The following is a 25,210-nucleotide window of genomic DNA, read 5'->3' as shown; positions in this document are numbered from 1 at the left end:
TCCCCTGAAGAAGCCACATCTAGTGGTGAAACATGTTGGGGGAGCTCGTGTGTTAGTTTTTAGATTAGGAGCGGTGGGGACCGAGTGTTATAGCACGGAGTAACTGCAGACTCAATCGTGCTAAGAGAAAAGATATTGGAAACGCAATGATTTAGGATGAAGGATTAAGTGTATCTCCAGCATTTGTTCATATAGACAAAGTATGCTCACTGCTGACAAAGGAAGCGTGGGATGAGCGAATGCTAGGAGGCAGAATATAAGGGTGAAGCAACCCTTATCTCAACCACTAGAGTCCTACCGCACCTATAGTTTTAAACTATTCTTTGTTCTCCCGCCATGATATATTTTTATAAACAAAATGAAATAAATGTTATGTTTTAGCTGACCAGAAACGGGAGTTTATTAGTCTAGGCAACTAGGCTATTTGAATTAAACTATTCGGATGCGGACAGCACACGGTTTGCTGTCTGAAGCTTTCGCGACCCCATTGAAATGAGTGGGTCTGCATCCGAGCCGCATTTTTTGCAGACCCAAACCACGGTCGTGTGCATGAGGCCTTAAAGGGGCTGCCCATCTTTTTAAGAATTGATTACCGATTCACTTGAATGGGAGGTGAGCTGCAGTACCCAGGCATGGCAGCACACAGCGGATGGAGCCTTTTACTTCCGGCTCTGTCCACTGTATAGTATCAGGAACCTGCCGCAAAGAAAAGATCGGTTGGGGTTTCAGGCGTCAGACCCCCACCAATCTGATATCAATCACCTATCAAGAGGACAGGTCATCAATTTCTATAAAGCAGACAACCCCTTTAAGGCGAATACAGTCACATCATTCTTCAAGGGCAAAAATAAAAGTGCAAGTCGTGGATTGTCCAAGATAAAACAGTAATGACTCAACTACTCCCCCTCCCCCATCTATCACCAGCGGTGATACTGGGAAGTCCGGAAATACACCCATCATCCACTTTCATTCCCACACACTAGAAGATCTCCGATGCAGATAAGCCGCATCGCTGCATCTAGGAGTTTCCAAAGAAAATCTGGTAATTTACCTCATGAATATACAAAGGAAACGCCAAAGAATCACTGTGAAGAGTATGAAGGTTTATTTTTTTTTGGGGTTTTTTGGTCAGACCTGGTATAATTGGACAGTAAAAAAAAAAAAAAAAAAAACGTCATCTGTATCCTATACATATATGACATCTAAGAGTATGGAACCGAACTGGAAGGACGGTCATATAGCTTCTTTGCCAGTGTACAGGGGTCCTAAAACCAGTCCTATACAATACACGTTGGCCAAATCCACCAACATCAATGGGAGCGGCCAACTATCTAATGTGCATGGGGACCTCCTGACTCAGCAGATATAGGGGGCAAGCAGTTGGAGCCCGACCCTCTGTTCTCAGACTTCCAGCAGGGGCTTATTCCGCCCTCCCTAGAGGCTCATGCACATGACCGGTGTTCTGAGGTCTGCAAATTGCAGATTAACAAAACACGGATACCGGCCGTGTGCATTTCACAGAACAGAATGGCCGGCCCCTAATAGAACTGTCCTGTCCATAATAGGACATGCTCTATTTTTTGGCGGAACAGCCATGCAGACATTTAGACACTAAATGCACATGGAGTAATTTCCATTTTTTTTGCGGCCCCATTGAAATGAATGGCTCCGCATAGGAGCTGCAAAAAGAAAAAAAAAACGGAACGGACATGGAAAAAATAAAGTGTGTGCATAAACCCTAGTAGATGGATGCTCACTCCTAGGCCCCATGCACTCAACTGCATCTGTTTTTGCGGTTCGCAAATTGTGAATCGGCCATGTGCATCCCGCATTTTCCCCTTCTACACCTCCCTCCCTAGGTTTATTTTTTGTGGGGCTGTGGAATGGACATATGGATGCAGACCGTGCAATGAATGGGTTTGTACACGATCATCAAAAAAAAAAAAATTTAAACACGGATCGGATGCAGACCGAAAATACGGTCGTGTGAATGGGGCCTTAGGCCACCTTCAGTCAAAAAGAAAAGCAGATACCAAGGTGCTGTCCTCAAAATGGCAAAAACCACCACCTCCAGATGTTAGCTATGTCTGAGAATTCTGAAATGCAGCACAAACATTTTTTGTAATGGTGGTTTTCTTCACTTGCAGTGCATTGCTTGGGTCCAGGATTTTTTATTTTTTAATTACAGCATGCTCTGAAAATATGGCTTTTTTTCAGGTGTTTTCCCACAGACTTCTCTATAGGGAAACAAATGCTCGTCAGAAATGTATGACCATAAAAAATAAAAAAAAATACATTAAAAAAGGCTTGTAAAAAAATGCATTCATTAAATTTTTACACGACCAAGACAATTGCTGCCTAAAAACAATGTGCAAAGGAGGCCTAAGGCCTGTTCCACACTGCCGGCAGAGCCTTGCAGCAAGCTTTTCCAGCATCAAATGGTGGGAATCGGCTGGACAAAAAATTGCTATGTGTAGCGGTATTTGACCAGATGTTTCTCAACATATTTGCAGGATTTCAGGCAGATCACCGCCGAACCCCATTATAGTTCATGGACACTACCAGTGTGAAACTAGCCTAAGGCCTCTTGCACACGACCGTATGTATTTTGCGGTACGCAAAAAAACCGATCCGCAAAAAATACGGCTGACATCTGTGTGCATTCTGTATTTTGCGGAACAGAACAGCTGGCCCTTCATAGAACAGTACTATCCTTGTCCGTAATGCGGACAATAGGACATGTTCTATCTTTTAGCGGAACGGAAATACGGAAACGGAGTGCACACAGAGCAAGTTCCTTTTTTTTTGCGGACCCACTGAAGTGAATGGTTCCACATACAGTCCGCAAAAAAAACGGAATGGACACGGAAAGAAAATATGTTTGTGTGCATGAGCCCTAACTGTGATCATCTACTCCAGCCTTCTAGACATTTGTCCTTTCAACACCAGGTAAAAGATGTGAGTCACTGCCAGAGTCAGGAAAATGATGAATAAAAAAAATCTGAAAGGAAATGTGTCACAAAAAAAGTTTTTTTGCTTTTTTGCCAGTTAATACGATGAGGTAACATCTTTTTTTCTAATCTGTTTTTATTCTCTGATTGCAGAATTATTTATTCTTTCCTGAACATGATTATGGGGGCGGCCATGCTGCCTGAGCTGTTCTTAAAGGGAGTCTGTCAGCACATTTTCCCCTTTTTAACTGTTCCCATAGCGCTGTAGCCACAACACAGATGATAAAAACGGTACCTTTATATGCTTTTGTGGACTTGTAAAACTGCCAAAAACGAACTTTGATGCATATGTAAATGAGGGCTCGCAAGTGCCCAGGGGCGGCGTCCACCGCGTTGGTGCCCAGGCAGCTCTGCCTCTTCGGCTCTTATCCCCGCCCAGCCTCTTCCTCTGCCCGCCCATCCCCCTCAGAGAGATTCCGCGCTGACTTCCTTGGCCAAAGCATGCGCACTGCGATGCCCATTGCTGGCACGGCATTGCAGTCGCTTATGCGCCGGCTAACGGATCATACAGATAAATTTACCTCTCTTGGCTCTCTGTGTCTGCAGTGACAGCTGCTCGCTCAGCTTTCCTCCTCTTCTTCTGCGCCGATTGACCGCCTCCTTTCTGCAGTTTTTGCGCCGTTAGCCGGCGCATGCGCATAAGCTACTGCGATGCCGTGCCAGCAATGGGCATCGCAGTGCGCATGCCCCGGCCAAGAAGTCAGCGCGCAGGTGCGGGATTTCGCTGAGGGGGAGAGAAAACAGATGGGCGGGCAGAGGAAGAGGCTGGGCGGGGATAAGAGACGAAGAGGCTGAGCTGCCTGGGCACCAACGCGGTGGACGCTGCCCCTGGGCACTTGCGAGCCCTCATTTACATATGCATCAAAGTTCATTTCTGGCAGTTTTATAAGTCCACAAAAGCATATAAAAGGTACCGTTTTAATCATCTGTGTTGCGGCTACAGCGCTATGGGAACAGTTAAAAAGGGGGAAATGTGCTGACAGACTCCCTTTAACAGCATTTAGAAAGCATAATAAAAAAAAATGCTTTATGGCAGCTCCATGGTCCATAGACACAATGGTCAGGAGGGGACCTCATTGACTTCTATGGCAGAGTTTTCTGGGCCTGTGCAGAGGTCATTGTACAAGGAAAGAATAGAGAAGCTTTGAAAATCACCTATTATGAATGGAGGATCCTGTATTATCTATACACAGAGGTGATACCATTACAGGCAGGATTAGAGTGAGAGATAAGTAGGTAACTGCAGTAAAGTGATCTGTACAAACCAAGCAGCAGTGTCAATCTATAAATTAGCAAAACTGACATAATCCAGGACATAATAAGTTGTGATCATTTACAAATCATACGCCAAGGAAAGCGGAGAAAAACAAAACCAAAAAAAAAAAACAGGGCTAACAGCGGATTATAGGTGGGGAAGACAAAAGACGATATTCTGAGCATGTCAGGAGGTTTTAGGACGGAGTCTGCCACAATCTACCGTAACCTGGAGCACACAGGACTGCTTATAATTGGACAGATCTCTGTCTGAGCAGAAAGTAACACGCACCCCACCTGGCAGGTTTTTCAAGGGGAGGGATGCAGCTTACGCAGGTTACCAGCTCTTCTTAAATAGACCAACCTTGTACGAAGACTTACTGGAGGTACTCCATAGTATAGAGACCTATTGTCAATGCTCTATGGCAAAACAATATGCAGAGAGGTATTTCACAAGGAATACGAACCACCTTGTGGAAGTGGCTCTTTAGGAGTAAAAATTCAACTTTTTACAAACCTCTATGCACATTGTTGGGGCTGAATCCTTGGAGCACTGCTCTGCACATTCCCACGCTTGAGAATGAGGGTTTTCTATGCTTAGAAAGCTAATACATATTACTGGTGTCTTTAACCCCTTAAGGACTCAGCCCTATTTCACCTTAAGGACTTGGCCATTTTTTGCAAATCTGACCAGTGTCACTTTAAGTGCTGATAACTTTAAAACGCTTTGACTTATCCAGGCCGTTCTGAGATTGTTTTTTCGTCACATATTGTACTTCATGACACTGCTAAAATTGGGTCAAAAAAGTTAATTTTTTTGCATAAAAAAATACCATATTTACCAAAAATTTTGAAAAATTTGCAAATTTCAAAGTTTCAGTTTCTCTACTTCTGTAATACATAGTAATACCCCCAAAAAATTTGATGACTTTACATTCCCCATATGTCTACTTCATGTTTGTAGCATTTTGGGATTGATATTTTATTTTTTGGGGATGTTATAAGGCTTAGAAGTTTAGAAGCAAATCTTGAAATTTTTCAGAAATTTACAAAAACCAAATTTTTAGGGACCACTACAGGTCTGAAGTCACTTTGCGAGGCTTACATAATAGAAACCCATTCTATAAACTACACCCCTCAAGGTATTCAAAACTGATTTTACAAGCTTTGTTAACCCTTTAGGTATTGCACAAGAGTTATTGGCAAATGGGGATGAAATTTGAGAATTTAATTTTTTTGCCTAATTTTCCATTTTAACCCATTTTTTCCACTAACAAAGCAAGGGTTAACAGCCAAACAAGACTGTATCTTTATTGCCCTGACTCTACCGTTTACAGAAACACCCCATATGTGGCCGTAAACTACTGTACGGCCACACAGCGGGGCGTAGAGTGAAAGGTGCGCCGTTTGGTTTTTGGAAGCCAGATTTTGCTGGACTGTTTTTTTGACACCATGTCCCATTTGAAGCCCCCCTGATGCACCCCTAGAGTAGAAACTACATAAAAGTTACCCCATCTAAGAAACTACACCCCTCAAGGTATTCAAAACTGATTTTACAAACTTTGTTAACCCTTTAGGTGTTGCACAAGATTTAATGGAAAATAGAGATACAATTTCAAAATTTCACTTTTTTGGCAGATTTTCCATTTTAATATTTTTTTTCCAGTAACAAAGCAAGGGTTAACAGCCAAACAAAACTCATTATTTATGGCCCTGATTCTGTAGTTTACAGAAACACCCCATATGTGGTCGTAAACTGCTGTACGGGCACACGGCAGGGCGCAGAAGGAAAGGAATGCCATACGGTTTTTGGAAGGCAGGTTTTGCTGGACTGGTTTTTTTGACACCATGTCCCATTTGAAGCCCCCCTGATGCACCCCTAGAGTAGAAACTCCAAAAAAGTGACCCCATTTTAGAAAGTACGGAATAAGGTGGCAGCTTTGTTGGTACTAGTTTAGGGTACATATGATTTTTGGTTGCTCTATATTACACTTTTTGTGCGGCAAGGTAACAAGAAATAGCTTTTTTGGCACGTTTTTTTTTTTTTGTTATTTACAACATTCATCTGACAGGTTAGATCATGTGGTAATTTTATAGAGCAGGTTGTCACGGACGCGGTGATACCTAATATGTATACCTTTTTTTTATTTATGTAAGTTTTATACAATAACTTCATTTTTAAAACCCAAAAAAGTTTTAGTGTCTCCATAGTCTAAGAGCCATAGTTTTTTCAGTTTTTGGGCGATTATCTTGAGTAGGGTCTCATTTTTTGCGGGATGAGATGACGGTTTAATTGGCACTATTTTGGGGTGCATATGACTTTTTGATCGCTTGTTATTACACTTTTTGTGACGTAAGATGACAAAAAATGGCTTTTTTTACACCGTTTTTATTTTTTATTTTTTACGGTGGTCACCTGAGGGGTTAGATCATGTGATATTCTTATAGAGCCGGTCGATACGGACGCGGCGATACCTAATATGTATACTTTATTTTTATTTATGTAAGTTTTACACAATGATTTCATTTTTGAAACAAAAAAAATCATGTTTTAGTGTTTCTTTAATCTTGGGTAAGGTATGATTTTTGCGGGATGAGATGACGGTTTGATTGGTACTATTTTGGCGTACATGTGACTTTTTTGATCACTTTTATTACCTTTTTTGGGAAGTAAGGTGGGCAAAATTTCAATTTTCTCATAGTTTTTATTTTTTATTTTTATGGTGTTCACCGTGCGGGGAAAGTAACATGACCGTTTTATAGATCAGGTCGTTACGGACGCGGCGATACCTAATATGTGTAGTGTATTTTTTTTTTTTTATTCAGTGATGAATGTTTTTTTTTTTTATCTTAACTTTTTTCACTTTTTTTTTGACCCAGACCCACTTGGTTCTGGAAGATCCAGTGGGTCTGATGTCTGTATAATACAGTACAGTACAATATATATTGTTCTATACTGTATTTTACTTACACTGAACAGATCTATGCTTTCAGCATAGATCTGTTCAGCACCATGGACAGCAGGACGCCTGAGCAGGCGTCCTGTTGCCATGGGAACCTTCCCCGTCTGCTCAGAACTTCGCAGACGGGGAAGGGTAAGCACAGGGCTGAGGGGGGCTCTCTGGGGGCTCTCTCCCTCTCCATCGGGGGGCTGCAAAGGCACAGCAGCCCCCCGATGGAGAGGGAGGAAGCTCCCTGACCGACGACAGTTAACTTTTTCCATACAGCGGTCCGTACGGACCGCGGTATGGAAAGGGTTAAACGGCTGACATCTTCACAGATGTCAGCCGTTTATACCAGGGTGCCAGCAATGTGCTGGCACCCTGGTATAACCACTAGAAGCCAACGATCATTCATGGGGAGGCGGGCGGGGGATCGCGATCCCGCCTGCCGCACCGCCCGCCTCCCGCACCGCCCCCACCGCATGCGACACCCCCCCCGCACCACCCGCCGGCATAAAATCGTGCAGGGGTGCAGGGGGGGGTGAAAAATATTGATTATAGGCACTCAAAAGTTTCTGATCCCCGCGGTCAGGGACCGCGGGCATCAGAAACTGCAAAAAGCGCAGCAAACCGCAGGTCTGAATTGACCTGCGGTTTGCTGCGATCGCCGACACGGGGGGGTCACATGACCCCCCCTGGCGTTGTCACAGGATGCCGGCTGAAGGATTTCAGCCGAAATCCCGTTCCGTTTAACCCCTCGGGCGCCGGAATACTGAGTTCAAGCTAGGACGTACCGGTACGCCCTGAGTCCTTAAGGACTCGGGAAATAGGGCGTACCGATACGCCCTGCGTCCTTAAGGGGTTATAATCATACATTATGCCTGTGAACAAATGAGCAATATGTGGTAGCAAGCCTCTAAATCTAAATATATTAAAGACATTGCCTTTTATCATGGGTTAAATGGGGAAGGGGGGGGGGAATAATAGAAAAAAAAATTAAAATCTAAAAGTTTTGTCTGGGATTTAAAACCTGGGACATCTCTATTCAAGGCTGACCACCTGCCTCCAAGCTATAGCCTAAGGCCTCGTGTACACTGCTAATTGCGGTCCCCAATGCACGGAACGGCCACACAACTGTCGTGTGCATGAGGCCTTTTATTGAGTAGAGTGGTTTTCTGTACTTAGAATGCTGATACATATTACTAGTGTCTTTATAATCATATATGTATTAACTTTCTAAGCATAGATATTCTCTAATCTCAACAAGGCAAGGCCATAGTAAGTAGTATGTATGATATGTACATGCTAAGACACAGCTCAGCCTTCAGCATGTTGATATCTAAGCCCTATCAAGCATGGGGAGGGCTTAGTATGTAGAGCACAGGGGTATTACAAAAGCAGTGCTCCAAGGATTCAGCCTTGCCCCCTGGTGCTCCAATATGTACATTTACATATGAATACATACATACATCTCTGCAGCTGTTCAACATAAGTATTGTTTTAATCAGCATGATCAACCCTACCCCCCAGTATACCTGGTTTAATGAGGTTCATCATGCTGACAGAGGCTCTTTAAGGAGAGTCAGAACCCAAGCTAAGCTGCATCCAAGGCATCACACTCAGACAGAATCCTACTCCATGGTATAACAAATATATCGTGGCTCTCCCGTATCCGATTTAGGGTTAAGGTGCTCTGTTTTTTGGATGGTTCACCTAATCATCCACAATAGATTGCAGGAATTCAAAAATAAAAGTAAAAACAGGCACTCACCATCTGGTAGGATGTATAAATTGTTAGTTTACTCAATGGGATTAATAGTCGATACAATATACATGTATATATTAAAATGTCAATACACTGTTGATCAATAAAAATATCTATACCCTGTAGATCAATAAAAACATATGGCCTCTAACTCCTAGTTTCTTGCTTGCTGGTATATTTCATTCGGAGAATATACAATTAAACTGACATATTATGTGATACAATCAATATATAAACCTTGTGCATAAATAGTTGCTATGTGCTCCTTAGATTATATACAGCTGTGAAAAACCATATCAGATAGAGTTTCAAAAGTATAATCACCACAATTACTGTGTGGTTAGTGAAAGTAAAGTATCCACGGTAATATAGGTAGAAAAAAAATATAAAAATAAAAAATATGCGATGTGAATTTTGAAAAAAAAGTGTCACAAAAAAAGAAAACTATCCCGATGATAGTATCAATTCGATACTCCCAGTCAGTAGAGCTTTAGTTTCCCTGAGGGCTAGCGCCTGGGGCGTCCCCCTGATGCGCACCCTCTTACCTTACCCTTCCCACGGTATGCTTCGGATAAGGTTGTTCGGTTTGGACAGGCTCAGTACTTCTGTCTCTCGATATCTGTTGCCCAATACAACGTGGGATATCCACCAGACCTCGATGGTGAGTTGCAGTCACTCCGGACTGTATTATGCGTAGTTCTCGGCGTCTCACGTGATCTTGCTCTGAAAACTCAGGACCTTGCCGTGCCCGAGCTTCAACGTCCCAGCAACTTTAGCTTTGTCACGTGGTGTTTCACATGAGGCAGAGCAAGTCAGGTGATGCCGCTTGCGCTCCAATAGATCTTATAGGCTCAGTCTTTATAGTAAAAGATGATAATATTGAATAGTCTATATAGGGTTTTAGGTGGGTAGTCTTTCTCTCCAAAACAGCCAGACGCGTTTAGAGGCATCAACCTCTTCCTCAGTGGCTTCGGTATATACTGCAACTACCCCCTTTTTTTTTTTTTTTATAGTGTGTGGCCTTAAAACCCAACTAAAACATGGCATGGATTTGCAATAAATTTGTAATAATCATCCAATGTTATCCCACTTTATGGTAAAGCATATACTCTCCTAATGTCTACTAAGAGACTTATTACATTTAGCAAAAGAAAATCAAAGAAAGAGCAGCAAAAAATAAAATAAAATCGCACCTGCGTTTTTCTGTAATAGGTTGCGATTCTTACTCCATCCTTTTATTATCCATTACGTGGTTCATATACAGACGAACAGAGGTGGAGAGAAGCAAGAAAAGGCAGAAAGGAGCAAAAGGAGGCAAAAAAACGCACCTGCGCTTCTGGTGCGTTTAATTGAAATTCATATTGCATTCTTTTCATCTTCCCTTTCTATCCATTATTTGCAATGCTTTCTTTGCTCTTTTTACATTTCTGTTCATTTATTCCTTGCAATAGTTCCACTATATAGAGGAGGCATCCCCTGGTTTACTACTTCCTGAGAGATCTCTCTATTACAGTTGGACTCTACACACTACGGCCTTACTGTTTTTGTTTATTAATATTGCCATTATTTCCGCATCTATGTTCACAAAATTTCTTATATTCTTAGCAGGGCTGTGGAGTCGAGGAGTCGGAGTCGGGGGAAATTTTGGGTACCTGGAGTCGGAGTCGGCAAACAATGCTCCGACTCCTACTAAATTTAGATTGGAATAAAATAAAAAAAAGCAAGTTTAAATGTCCCAATTCACAAAAAGTTATAATTAATGACTTCTCTACTGTAAGAATAAAGACCAATGCATGCAGTGCCTCACGTAACCGCAAAACGAACACGTTAAGTGACCGCGAAGAAGCTTTTCACATGCTTCACTATATGGCACGCAACGCACAATTAGGAGCTGCAATACTTATACTTTCCATAGTGTTGTGTTCTGCTTTTACAGGGAACGCAGCGTCCATGTGTAACCTAGCCTCTCACTGATAAGGGATTAAATAAATATGTTTTTTGCAGGACTAGAGAGTGAGACACTTGTATAAGTGAAGGGAATGGAGGGCCAATAGTTCAAGACTGGAGCTGTAAACCATTTGAAAAACTGCTGTCATTTAGCTAAGGCTATAAAAACTCTGATTGTTAGCTTAAACTTTAAACATGACTATGGGATTCTCCTAGGAAATCAGGTTTTAGAATAAATGCCCCTTCCTGGATCCTCCCACTGCCCTATCTTCAGCAGCAGATAAGCACACAAAGGAGAAATGCCTGCTGCTACTATCCAGCCACTTGATTGATTAATAAAAAAAAATTAATAAAACTTTGTTTTCATTGTGTTTGTCTTTTGCTTAAACTGTGCAATACAGTAGACTGTTGGCTTCCCAGCCAGTAGTCCTGTGGTAGGTTGCGTTTCTTTCCCTCAAGGAATGTATAAAATACATTCGCATATTAATACAGAGGAGTCGGAGTCGAGGAGTCAGAGTCGGGGAGTCGGAAGTACATAAAACTGAGGAGTCGGAAGTACATAAAACTGAGGAGTCGGAGGTACATAAAACTGAGGAGTCGGAACATTTATCTACAGACTCCACAGCCCTGATTCTTAGGATCTAGGGGAGAAGTCTGAGTACGTTTTAGGTGTTCTAATGTTGTATAAGGGGAGGGAACACACAAAACGTACTGACAAACACAGGAGATTGAATACGCAATGGAAACGCAGCTGCGTCTTCTGGTCTAAATAACATTCCGGGTTTCTCTATATGTTAGGATCCCCTTCTATCTAACAGCAGAACAGAAAATGTACAGGGTGGGCCATTTATATGGATACACCTTAATAATATGGGAATGGTTGGTGATATTAACTTCCTGTTTGTGACATTAGTATATGTGAGGGGGGAAACTTTTTAAGATGGGTGGTGACCATGGCGGCCATTTGGAAGTCGGCCATTTTGAATCCAACTTTTGTTTTTTTCAATAGGAAGAGGGTCATGTGACACATCAAACTTATTAAGAAATTCACAAGAAAAACAATGGTGTGCTTGGTTTTAACGTAACTTTATTCTTTCATGAGTTATTTACAAGTTTCTGACCACTTATAAAATGTGTTCAATGTGCTGCCCATTGTGTTGGATTGTCAATGCAACCCTCTTCTCCCACTCTTCACACACTGATAGCAACACCGCAGGAGAAATGCTAGCACAGGCTTCCAGTATCCGTAGTTTCAGGTGCTGCACATCTCGTATCTTCACAGCATAGACAATTGCCGTCAGATGACCCCAAAGATAAAAGTCTAAGGGAGTCACTGGATATGCGAAATTGCTACATGATGATGCGTTTCCCTCTTTATGCACTGAAGCTGGCACGTTCCCTGAGTTTTTACAGCAAGATGGTGCACCCACCACCCCATTATGGGTGTCAGGTCCGAGCATTCCTAGATGAACAGTTTCCTGGAAAGTGGATTGGTCGTCGTGGGCCAGTTGAATGGCCCCCAAGGTCTCCCGATCTGACCCCCTTAGGCTACTTTCACACTAGCGTTCGGAGCGGGTCCGTCTGATGTTTCTGCTCCTATAATGCAGACGTTTGCATTCGTTCAGAACGGATCCGTCTGCATTATAACTTAGAAAAATTTCTAAGTGTGAAAGTAGCCTGAGCGGATCCGTCCAGACTTTACATTGAAAGTCAATAGGGGCGGATGAAGATTGAGCCATATAGTGTCATCTTCAAACGGATCCGTCCCCATTGACTTACATTGTAAGTCTGGACGGATCCGCTCGCCTCCACACGGCCAGGCGGACACCCAAACGCTGCAAGCAGTGTTCAGGTGTCCGCTCGTGGAGCGGAGGCTGAACGCTGGCAGACTGATGCATTCTGAGCGGATCCGCGTCCACTGAGAATGCATTAGGGCCGGATGGCTGCGTTCGGGGCCGCTTGTGAGCCCCTTCAAACGGAGCTCACGAGCGGACACCTGAACGCAGGTGTGAAAGTAGCCTTAGACTTATCTTTTTTATATTATATTTTATATTTTTATACCTATATTACCGTGGATATTTTACTTTCACTAACCACACAGTAATTGTGGTGATTATACTGTTGAAACACTATGATATGGTTTTTCACAGCTGTATATAATCTAAGGAGCACATAGCAACGATTTATGCACAAGGTTTATATATTGATTGTATCACATAATATGTCAGTTTAATTGTATACTCCGAATGAAATATACCAGCAAGCAAGAAACTAGGAGTTAGAGGCCATATGTTTTTATTGATCTACAGGGTATAGATATTTTTATTGATCTACAGTGTATTGACATTTTAATATATACATATATATTGTATCGACTATATTAATCCCATTGCGTAAACTAACAATTTATACATCCTACCAGATGGTGAGTGCCTGTTTTTACATTTTATTTTAGAATCCTACTCCATACTGGTAAGGGGAAAGCACCCCAAAACAGCCGTCTACAGATAGATAGATAGATACATGGCTTGGCTTTTTTTCCCTTGGACTTTAAGACCTGTTAAAAAGTCGGACTCCTAGGCAGTGACTCCCACAAGGACGTTACTCATATGTATTTCACAGTGATTTAGCTGGAAGTTTCCCCAGTATGCAGAACCTGGATCATATATAAACCTACTGAACCATACATGAACTGGTTAAGCAACCAAGGGCTATTATTGTACACATATTTAACAGAACGCACATAAAACGAAGCCCAGAGCAATTTGGTAGGCGTTCTGGCCTTCAGATTTATAAATTAAAATTAAAATAAATAAAAAAAAAAGTGTATAGCCTGTAGGTCAAACGCTAGAGAAGTGTGGATGACGAGAAGCTTCGACTGGTGCCTGAGAGGTCTTCCCCGAGCACTTTTTTTTGCTTATCAGAGTTTATCCAAGCACATGGATTCCCCACAAGGGTCATCATTTGGCGAGTCTCTAGGCTGGAGATTAATACTGTAAACTTTAGTAGCCAGGGGTCCACCCCCAGAAGACATAGGCCGAAATGGAGATAACAATGAGAACAAAACAGTAACTGACGTGCACGTCCCAGGAATCACAATATGGGGAGTACAGAAAAAGCAAAAGCACATGTACAAAATTGTGCAAAGGAGGCCAAAAAATGCTACAAAACAATGCATAAAAATAGTAACAGTAAGGTTGCATGCACACGACAGTTTTGTTTTTTTACCGTTTACTGGCCGTATTTTGCGTTCCATATACGGAACCATTCATTTCAATGGTTCCGCAAAAAAAATTAAAAAATTATATTACTCCGTATGCATTCCGTTCCGTTTAAATATAGAACATGTCCCATTATTGCCCGCGAATCACGTTCCGTGGCTCCATTCAAGTCAATGGGTTCGCAAAAAAAAAAAAACTGAACACATACGGAAATGCATCCGTATGTCTTCCGTGTCCGTTCCGTTTTTGCGGAACCCTCTATTGAAAACTTTAAGCCCAGACCAATTTTTTCTATGTAATTACTGTGTACGCCATACGGAAAAAACACAACGGAAACAAAAAAACGGATCCGTGAAAAACGGACCACAAAAACAACTGAAAAAGCCATACGGTCGTGGGCAGGAGTCCGTTTAAGGCTGTGTACACATCACATTTTTGACCTGCGTTTAAAATGATTTTTTTCCTGAGAATAGGTCATTGTGTCTGCAGAACCCCTTTAAGCTGCGAGTAGTGCTTGGGCAATGATCACACAACCAAGGTGGTGCCCCCTTTATTTTGGGTCCTGGAGCAGGGGATGTGTTGAGGCAGAATCACATTAAAGGAAACCTGAAATCCAGATGTTCATCATTTAGCTATGAGCATTACCTTATTTCCAGCATGTTTTCCCCCATGGTGCAGTTATTCTGCTTTTGTGTTCCATGGTTGCAGAGAAAATTAAAGGGGTTTGCCACTATACAAGTACTTTACACAACATTGTAAGAGGCAGGGCAAAAATGAGTTTCCAAATATACTTTATTTTAAAAAATCTGTCTGCTAATCTTTTGATAGTAAGCCCCGCTCTGCCGTCCAGCCAGTTCGTCCATGGCTGCACGCGACATGGAGGAACGCTACATTATTTCTGTAAGAGTAAAAATACTGCTCTTACCATTTTTGAGGAGAATGAAAGTTACAGTCAAATAGTTAATACAAAGGCCTACATAACATTAAGGGGTTGCCATTTATGCAGGGAAACCATTACTAGTATCTAGAACTGTCTTCCATGCATAAATAGCAAATTTAGACAATTTTTTATTTAACTGAGGTCACTGTTGCTCGGGGGGGGGTCGGGTCGGTACCACTGAGGTCACTGTTGCTCGGGGGGGCACAAGCGAAAGACCCGGGCACATACCTTGCACTGCCAGTCACATGTTGTGGATCTGGATGATGTCATCACGCAGTGATAACCACTGATCTAGGGTGCAGCAACCTTTGGCACTCCAGCGCTGCTGTGGAACTACAACACCCAGCATGCACACTTGCTCAGCTGTTCTTGTAACTCCCAAAGAAGTGAAAGGAGGATACTGGGAGTTGTAGTTTCAGAACAGCTGGAGTGCCGGAGGTTGCTGATCCCTGATCTAGAGGCTGTCATTTTGTGTTATGCTTGATCTTGCTATAAAGGGGAGTTTGTCTTCCATGACCCTGTTGGCGGAGGGACTGTATGTCCTGGAGGCTGTAAATGGCCACATGCAGTCCTTGTAGCACCATGTGCCGCCACATTACAGAAGGAATCCTTATAGCAGCGTCTGATGGAACATGCTGCAATGAATCCTTGATGGATTCATAAGAAAGCTGACAGGTCTGCCCGTTATGGAGGTCTCCTGTTGGCGTGTCCAGCGCTGGGACCCCCGCTGACTTCTATAAGCAGGAGTCTGAAGCGCTCAGCCACTTTTCCTCACTGCTGAGCGAGGTAGTGAAGACGGTCCCCTAGACCTTCTATTGAGGCCGTCTTCAGTACCGCACTCAGCAGGGAGGAGAGACCGTGCTCGGCTGAGCGCTTCACACTCATCAGAGAGGAAAACAAGCCGCTCAGGTCCGGGACCCCCACTACACAGCAAGGCCACTTACCCCGCCAGTAAGGATTGCGCGCCTCCTCCCTCCTCACTTCAGAGCGGTGTGCCATAAGCTCCAGCAGCCGCTCAAACTGACCAATAACAGAGCTCCTCACTGTAAGGAGCCTTGTTATTGGTTGATTAAGGCAGCAGAATCGCTGCGCTGCCTGTGCCGTTCACAGCGCTCACTGCACGGATGAATGGCAGGAAAAAGTCTAAGGCGTATCGGTACACCTTAGACTTTTTCCAGGAGTAAAATGGCCTGAACATAGCCAAATCTGACTTAGCCAAACATAGACGCCAAGTCAGATTTATTAATGGTCCTTTAATACTGTGATGAATGTGGTTTGACGGTAGCAGTTTATCCTTCAGTAAGCGGCTTTACGAAAAAGTTGCATGTTCTATTAAAAAGTTTCATAAGATAAGCATGATCCTCACTAGAGTGAAACCGCAATTTTGTGCGACTTTTTAAATTGTCACAATAGTAAATCTGTCTAGAGATTCATTTACATAAGAAAACACGCCCACTTTCAGAAAACTGGCGAGCATAACGCAGAGCCAATAAAAGTTGCAAATTTTTGCGCAGTTTTATCGATTAAGCAGAAATTTGCAACTTTTTCTATCCATTATTTTGACTTGAGCTAATGATAAATCTGGCCCTCTGTGTGTGACCTGCGCTCAATAGGTGAAGCTAGAAATTCATCTGTATTAGTTAGAGCCCAGAAGGGCAGGAGTTAATTTGGTTTGGTTTATGTTTTGTGGTGCTGGAACTTCACCGTACCTGGACCATGGGCCGCTTGCACGATCCTGACCCGTAGTCTACCGCTTGGATCCTTTACATCCTTTTGTTTATCTGGCTCTATTTGGATCATGTGACAAGGATCACATGACTCTAGAGTGGGTGGACTCTATTGCGTAAGCATGCGCACATGTGGGCGCCGTCGGATTAGGCCATCTTTGATGAGGTCTTCATTGAGTTTCCTTGCCCCTGAGATATCGTGAGATTCATTGCTCCCGCTCATGCGCAGTAACCGAATGTTGACGCCACCGAGACCGCTATGCTCGGCGTGTGCAGTCTATCAGCTGATCGTGTGAGTTTTTAATACACATTATGTAATGGGTACACCTGTATTTTTTAATCATCAATTATACCTTATTATGTATTGTCACTGTATATTATGTATTATTTACAAGGCACTGTCACTTTATTCCAATTATGTATTTTCACATTGATGTGGATGAATTTGTATATTTTTTTAATGATTTATTATGAATTTTGTTCACTTTTATAGTTAATTGGATTTTTTGTATTATGAATTGATACGCCTATATATTGTGGTTGTAACACATGTGCACATAGCTTGAGAAAGACCGCAACATGCGGTTGAAACGTCGCTGCTACATGACACTGGGTGAATAAACCGCACGTGTTTTTTGATCTTAATGGTGTGCTGCTGGCTTCTTCCGTCTTATTGAATGGGACCTTGGTGCTGGTTCATATTGGCCTGATTTTGTACCCAACTGAAATGTCTGTCTCTACAATTTCAGTATTTTTTTTACTGACCGTGGGTCAGTAAGAAAATCACGGGGACATGTACGATGCAGACCAAGCACACCCATTGAAGTCTAAGGAATCCGTGTTGCAGCCTGAAGTCTAATAGGAGATTCTTTGGAAATTCATTTTCAGATGAGCAACGTCAGTGAATTACATATTACACACAGATGGTAAAAACAGACACAAGGACCAACCACGGTTCCTTCATGGGTGACACACGTATGCTTTTTTTTCACAGACTGGTAACTGACACTGAACTGTGAACGAGCCCTTAGAGTCCGTTTTCCCATCTCCCTCTTGACGACAGGATCCTACAAAATATCTGATGCCTCTCAGGCGATGTCGAGATGAATCTCTGCCCTCTTACAGAAGACCATCGGGGAATTTAATCCTGGCATAGCACTCTTTCCCCCGCAGCAGTGTGCACTAGGGGCAGCAACAGGATGAAGCCCCTTCCTGATGAACCTGTCATGAAAACAAATTCTGATGTGGTTTTCTGACCCAAAGCTAGAAAAGCTATGGGACCTTTAATAAATGAGTGGTAAGCAGGACTCTGAAGCCGATCCCTTCATAGGTCTTGTGTTCTTACATTCCCAGAGGACACTGCTCTTTCAGAGTTACACCTGACACTAAGCAAGTTTTCGGCAGCGAGGAGGTAGACAGGGGCGGCGTTCATAGCAATGAAAACACAACACGGCAACTCTCACATTACGACACCAGCACCTCACCTCACACCTGTCCACAGGTCACAGGCGACACCCGCATGACGTAACCTGTCTAGAGGTGGAGGCTCTCACCAAATGAGCTGCCGAGATGGTTCACATGCTTCTGATTCCATTTAAAACAGGAAACCCAAGACTCCTTAGATACTGCAGAATGTGAACTGGGACAGCGCGCTGGAAGCCTGGAGTCAATATCCGGGTTGGGCAAAGACATTTCATCACCTTATAACTTTATCTTGAGGAAGAAAAGCAGAGCTGCAACAAGCATAACCTGTCAGCGGGGCCTGTGCGCTACTATTTCACAGGCATAAAGCCCTCAATGGCGTTAGGGTTGTCCGGCATACTGCGGTTTTTTGTCCTGCCGCCTCCCATTATGTGCGCGCAAACGTTAGTACGAATCCGGCATGCTGTTCCGGTATGCCATAACTAAACACTAAATATTTCGTATCAGACCATAGTAATAGCATGGACAACATACTGAAAAGTTTTAATGGACATCACAAAAAAATTCGGAATAAAGTGAGAGCACACATGTCCTGAAATGACTTGCTGATGAAGCTGGTAGAGTGGATCCCATTCCCAGATTTACTACAGGGCCCATTGAGTGGGGCTCATGAAGCTCATACTGGGAAGGAGCCCATTCCTAGATTTATTACAGGCCCCAAGGAGTGGGGCTCATGAAGCACATGGTGGAGTTCATTCTCAGATTTACTACAGGCCCCATGGATAAGGGCTCAGGAAGCTCAGCGAGGAGAAGCCCATTCCCAGATTAAGGGCCCATTCAGACGGCCATATGAACAGGTCCGCACCTGTTTTGCAATTTTGCGGAATGGATGCAGACCCATTCATTTCAATGGGGCCGCGAGAGATGCGGACAGCACACCATGTGCTGTCCGCATCTGTGGTTCTGTTCCACAGCCCTGCAAAAAAGATAGAACATGTCCTTTTCTTGTCTGCAACTGCGGACAAGAAAAGGCATTTACCATAAGGGTTGCGGCCAGGTGCGGTCCGCAAATTATGGAATGCATACGGCAGGTATCCGTGTTTTGCGTGTATGCAAAACACTACGGCCGCCTGAATGAACCCTTAATATAAGCCCCATAGTGGAGCCCATGCCCCATGGATAAGGGTTCAGGAAGCTCATAGAAAGGAGCCAGTTCCTAGGCCCTATGGAGTGGGGCCCATTCCCAGATTTACTACAGCTCCTGTGGAGTGAAATTTAGGAAGCTCAGAATGGAGCCCATTCCAGAATTTACTAGAAGCGCCGTGTTTAGGACCTCTGAACAACAAATTATATAGCCTTGGGAGGAATCAGCGCGAAGGACACGATAAAGCTCTGTTCACACTACCACGCAGCACCTTTATCAGGGATCTTGTCACTTTTGGCAGTTTGCGGTGCAGTTTTTACCATCAAAATAATGGAACCTCAGCCACCTCCATTACAGTCAACATGGGCAAATAGTGAAAGTATGGATCCTTTACAAAGAGAAGCCATGACCTATTGTGATCATAGCCGATGTCTGCATCCAGTTTAAAAATGTGGCTCGTGAGAAATTTTCAAAAGGGTATCCTATGAAAAATGCTGAGGGCTGACATGCTGTGCATCATCTACGTGTACATGTGGGGATCCTCATACAGAGGGGACGACGGCTGCACATGTGGACGATGAACATGTGGACGATGAACAGTTCCCGATCACTGGCCTGTGTGTTGGCCATATAAATGGACCTTCACATGGATGTCCAACTAGGCAAATCCCCCATGTTATTTCCGAAGGAGCGCTGATCATCTGCCAGACATTTCCCATCATGGGGAAAATAGGAAGAAGAAACCATTAAGACCCCATTCGAAATCTAATGCCTGAAGGCGTCTGACAACACCCAGGGACAACAGGTCGGTCAATTGGCCTCTTATCTACATCTACTGTGCAGATGAAACCCTAGCCTGGGGGGAGACTGGCTGCATTGTTCCTCCACGGAACTAGTGATAAGAAATCCAAAAAATATCCTCCCCCAGGTCCTCAATGTTATCTCGCACACGTCACTCTCAATGTTATCTCGCACTGGCCAATGACTGACACCAGTCACTGACTAGAAGACACGACGCTTCCATGTACCTACCCAGCCAGAAGTGAACAGACCAGAAGATGGAGCTGCGGAGAGCAGGTAAGTATGAGTTTTCAATGAGGACCACGCGCTTCGGGGGCTAGGTATAAAAGACCATAATACTGGAAAACCCCTTTAAATGTAACACCATGGACTCCCATAGAGAGCTCTGAAGCCTTTCCTATAACAAAACCATATGTATTCGGGTGTGGACACGTCTGGATGGAGGCTCCATTGTAAAAATAAATAAATACAACAGCACGCTACAATATTTCTTTTCGGCAAGATGGCAGACACCATGATGAAACCCAACGCACCCAGTTATGGTCTTTTGGCTCCATCGGTGTCTATCAGGTGATGGAACCGTCCTTCAGAATTCTCTACACATCAGAAAAACAGAAACCCCAGCAAAGATGAGAGCTCGGCCTTAAGCCCCTTTCAGACGAGCGAGTCCTGTGCAGAACGTGATGCCCCATCATGGACACTGCTGGTTCTGCAGCGGCACATGGTATTATAATGCTGTGTGTCTCTGCATGACCTGGATCTACTGAATTACACTGACGTAATGCTGTCAGTATGTCCGTGTCCGTATGTCCTTTCTGCAATAAAATAGAACATGTCATTATTGTCGGCATTACGGACAAGGATGGGACATCTGTTCCAGTGTTTTGCAGATCTGTTGTGCGCATGAGCCCTAAATCCGTATAATGCCGTGCGCCGCTGCAAAACGAGCAGTGTCCATAAAGGGGAATCACGCTGACACAAGAAATGTGATTTCCGCACAGGACATGCTTGTCTGAAAGGGGCCCTAGACCAGACACAGGCGAGTTCGGTGCGAGAAACTGGCTGTGTGTCAGTGTGAGGGCCCGTTCTGACTTCCGCTCCTCTGACAGGATAGCACAGAGCTGTGTGACCGCGAGAGACCTGGAATCTACTGAATTATACGGACAGCATTAATCCCGGTCCGGCAGGAACACACAGCATTATAAGTAATTGCAATGCCGTGCGATTCAGTCAGGGGAGCGGAGCTCAGAACGGAAAGTCACACTGTCACCCGTAGCGAGTTTCTAGCAATGAAATTGCTCATCGGTGTCCGGCCTTAAAAACGACATTGTGGTGTATTTGGTTGCTGCACCAAAACCCAAAGTGTGAAGCTGGCATAAGCGCCCCTTCCTCAGCACAGAGCACATCTGGCTGTGAGTGGCACCACTACCACCTCACCCGAGCCCACAGCTCAGGGTATATTACAAAGTGAGAGTCCACACAGTCTCCAGGCTTCATCTATATAAGGGTACTTTCACGCTAGCGTTAGAGGAATCCGCGTGCAAACGGATACCATGTGTTTCCGGATCCGAATGACAAATGCATTGAAATACCGGATCCGTCTCTCCGATGTCATCTGGAAAAACGGATCCGGTGGTTTTTTTTCACATGCATTTTTTCATACCGCATGCTGCAGTATTTTCTCCGTCCAAAAACCGTACAGTGACTGAACTGAAGACATCCTGAACAGATTGCTCTCCATTTAGATGCATTAGGAAAAAACTGATCAGTTCTTTTCCCCCGGTATTGAGCCCCTGGAAAAGAATAACGCAAGTGTGAAAGTACCGTAATATAACCTATAATCGGGGGGTTCGATATCCCAATATGAATGGCAGGTAACCACTAGAACCCCCCTCCTCCATGAAAAGAATTATGGCGATTACAGCGGCCAGACCCCCAATCAGTTGCATTTACAGTGCAACCCGCCCTCTGGAAGCCCCTTTTATCGAGGCGTCCAAGTAACAGGGCCTCACATGAAAGTCATCCATGTACTGGGGAGGGGTCAATCGTAAATCAGATAAGTAGGACCCCAGCAGGCACAGCTCCAATCACTGATAAATCATATAAGACAGACCCCAGTCGGCACAGCTCCAATCACGATAAATCATAAGACCCCAGTCGGCACAGCTCCAATCGCGATAAACCATAAGTAGGACCCCAGTGGGCACAATGAAGCAAGTGCCCGATGGCAATAGGTGGACGGGCTGCGGGTCTGACCGCTGCCCCAGGACCAGCGATGGCAGCCATCACATCACACGTGGATACCCGTCATTAATACATTAGGATAATACAGGTCCTCAGGGAAATCCTCCTGTGGAGATGACAGGACTGAGGACCAGGGCACAAAAGTCCTACAAACCAGTGATGTTACAGGAGCAGTCAGAGGTCTCTGAGCATGGAGTTCCCCTTTAAATGCACACAGTAACTAAGTGCAATGCTACAGGGAGTTACAATCGGCTCTGCTTATGGAGCCTGCAGCATGTGTAGAGGTACTACAAGTCTCAGCATGCCCTGCTGGTTGTCGCCCTGGGGTAAAACAAGAGGGCAGCGGCAGGGGTGGTGTACGGGAGCGGCAGCAGTGGCCCCCGGGTACCGCAGCGGTGCAGGCCCCAGGCTTAGCACGTCCCCCTCCCTGCTCCTTCACAACACCCCCGGCCGCCGCCTCCTCTCCGAGCAGCCGGAAACAACATTCCCGGTCTCCACGGCACAGCCCGCCGCGGTGATGGGTCCCGGTGCCCCCCGGGTACCTTGGAAACCTTTCCCGAACCTCTCCGATCAGTGAAACCGTGCTCTTCCCATCCAGGCCGGCGTCAGCCGAGAACACACCGCCCGCGGTACAGACTGAGCAGAGCGCCGGTCCCGTCCTCCTCCAGCACCGAGAACCCTGAGCTGACTCCCCGCCTCTCCGCACACTGCGCCCGCTGCCACCATACACCAGCCGTGACGTCGGCACGCAGGCGCACAGCCCCTTTAACCCCTCCGCTGCTGCCGGACGCTGGCGCCGCCTCTTTCTGACAGCCTGAGGGTCATGCCCAGGCCGGGGTCACCTGGGGTTGTCCTAGAAGAAGGCCCCGGCTGCTGCCCTCTTGGTTCTGTCATTTATACGGTCACCTATATCTGCAGGGTGTCAGTTCAGCCTGCAGATCTCTAGAACGCATGGCAAATAGGCTGCAAAATCCACATGTAAGGGCCCATTCACACTGTGTCATGCCAATGGAGCTCTGCGGCAGCTGGGTGGTGGGGGAGCAGCCGGTGGTGTGACATGCCTGTGGGACCACGGATATGCCCCAGTAGAACATGTCCCCTCAATGGCTGCATCTTGTGGATCCTGGACCCAGTGAAGTCAAATTTCCCTGTAGAGTCCATGGCCAGTACCCCCTGCATCTCCCGGGCCGACCGCGGGTCCCCTGACCCATACAGACTGCATCCCAGTGAGATATCATAAATAGTGTTGAGCGAACTTCTGTTTTAAGTTCGGCGTCTAAAGTTCGGCTTCCAGTTAGCGGAGAATCCCGATATGGATTCCGAATCCCGTTGTGGTCCGTGGTAGCGGAATCAATAATTGGCCATTATTGATTCCGCTACCACGGACCACAACGGAATTCGGAATCCATATCGGGATCCTCCGCTAACCGGAAGCCGAACTTTAGACGCCGAAGTTAAAACAGAAGTTCGCTCAACACTAATCATAAAGTCAGATCCTATCTGATTGTAGGTCTGTTGGACTGTACTCACATCATCATTTAAAGGGGTTGTGTCACTTCAGCAAATGGCATTTATCATGTAGAGAAAGTTAATACAAGGCACTAATGTATTGTTATTATCCATATTGCCCCCTTTGCTGGCAGGATTAATTTTTCCATCACATTATACACCGCTCGTTTCCATGGTTACGACCACCCTGCAATCCAGCACTGGCCGTGTTTGCGAACTATAGGAAAAAGTGCCGGCCTATGTGAGCTCCTATGGTCCCGGCCAGGGCCGTTTCTTGGACCGGGTGGCCTCCCGGGGCGCTGTCAGAAGGGGGGCACCAGCAGGAGATGAGCGCTCACTCATCTCCATAGTCATCTGTATCGCAGTCCTGTGCTGCGGCAGCCGGCAGGGGAGGGAGAGGTGTGTCCCCTCCCTGTTCCTCTGATAGGCTGCCAGCATTAGGCCGGCAGCCTATCAGAGGCCGGTGCAGGCGGCGCGATGACGAGGGACACAGGCCGGAAGAGGCCTGCATCGCATCGCTGGAGGAGGTAAGTATAAGTTGTTGTTTTTTTATATATATATATATATATATATGTACAAATTACAATACTGGCACATAAGGGGTCTGCTGGCACATAAGGGGGGCTACTGGCACATGATAGGGGGCTACTGGCACATAAGGGTGGCTACTGGCACATAAGGGAGGCTACTGGCACATGATAGGGGGGGCACTCTGGCTACTGGCACATGATAGGGGGGGCACTCTGGCTACTGGCACATGATGGTGGGGGGGCATCTATGGGGGCTCTTATTACTGGCACATGATTGGGGGCATCTATGGGGGCACATCTTACTGGCACATGATTGGGGGGCATCTATTGGGGCACTTATTACTGGCACATGATTGGGTGGCACTATAGGGGCATCTACTGAGGCTAAAAAGAAGCCCCACAATATACAGTATACCTCTACACTGTGCCACACAATATACAGTATACCTCTACACTGTGCCACACAATATACAGTATACCGCTACACTGTGCCCCACAATATACAGTATACCTCTACACTGTGCCACACAATATACAGTATACCTCTACACTGTGCCCCACAATATACAGTATACCTCTACACTGTGCCCCACAATATACAGTATACCTCTACACTGTGCCCCACAATATACAGTATACTGCTACACTGTGCCCTACAATATACAGTATACCTCTACACTGTGCCACACAATGTACAGTATACCGCTACACTGTGCCCCACAATATACAGTATACCGCTACACTGTGCCCCAC

At 45.0% G+C, this 25,210-nt stretch overlaps 1 protein-coding gene across 4 annotated transcripts in view; it reads right to left on the bottom strand.

The window, feature by feature from the left end:
• EVI5 (ecotropic viral integration site 5) overlaps positions 1-23,169 on the bottom strand; it is a 178,177-nt gene extending 155,008 nt beyond the window's left edge. For 3 of the 4 annotated variants that reach the window (XM_040408653.1, XM_040408656.1, XM_040408654.1), the window contains exon 1: positions 22,961-23,168. The gene's annotated coding sequence lies outside the window, so the exon portion shown is untranslated. Of the gene's footprint in view, positions 1-22,960 lie in introns of all 4 variants that reach the window. The other variant, XM_040408655.1, reaches the window with a different exon arrangement.
• Positions 23,170-25,210: the final 2,041 nt, after the last annotated feature.

The sequence above is a fragment of the Bufo bufo genome, chromosome 9 (genome assembly GCF_905171765.1).
Source record: "Bufo bufo chromosome 9, aBufBuf1.1, whole genome shotgun sequence".
Classification (NCBI taxonomy): domain Eukaryota; kingdom Metazoa; phylum Chordata; class Amphibia; order Anura; family Bufonidae; genus Bufo; species Bufo bufo.
This window is presented reverse-complemented; position numbering and strand designations above follow the sequence as displayed.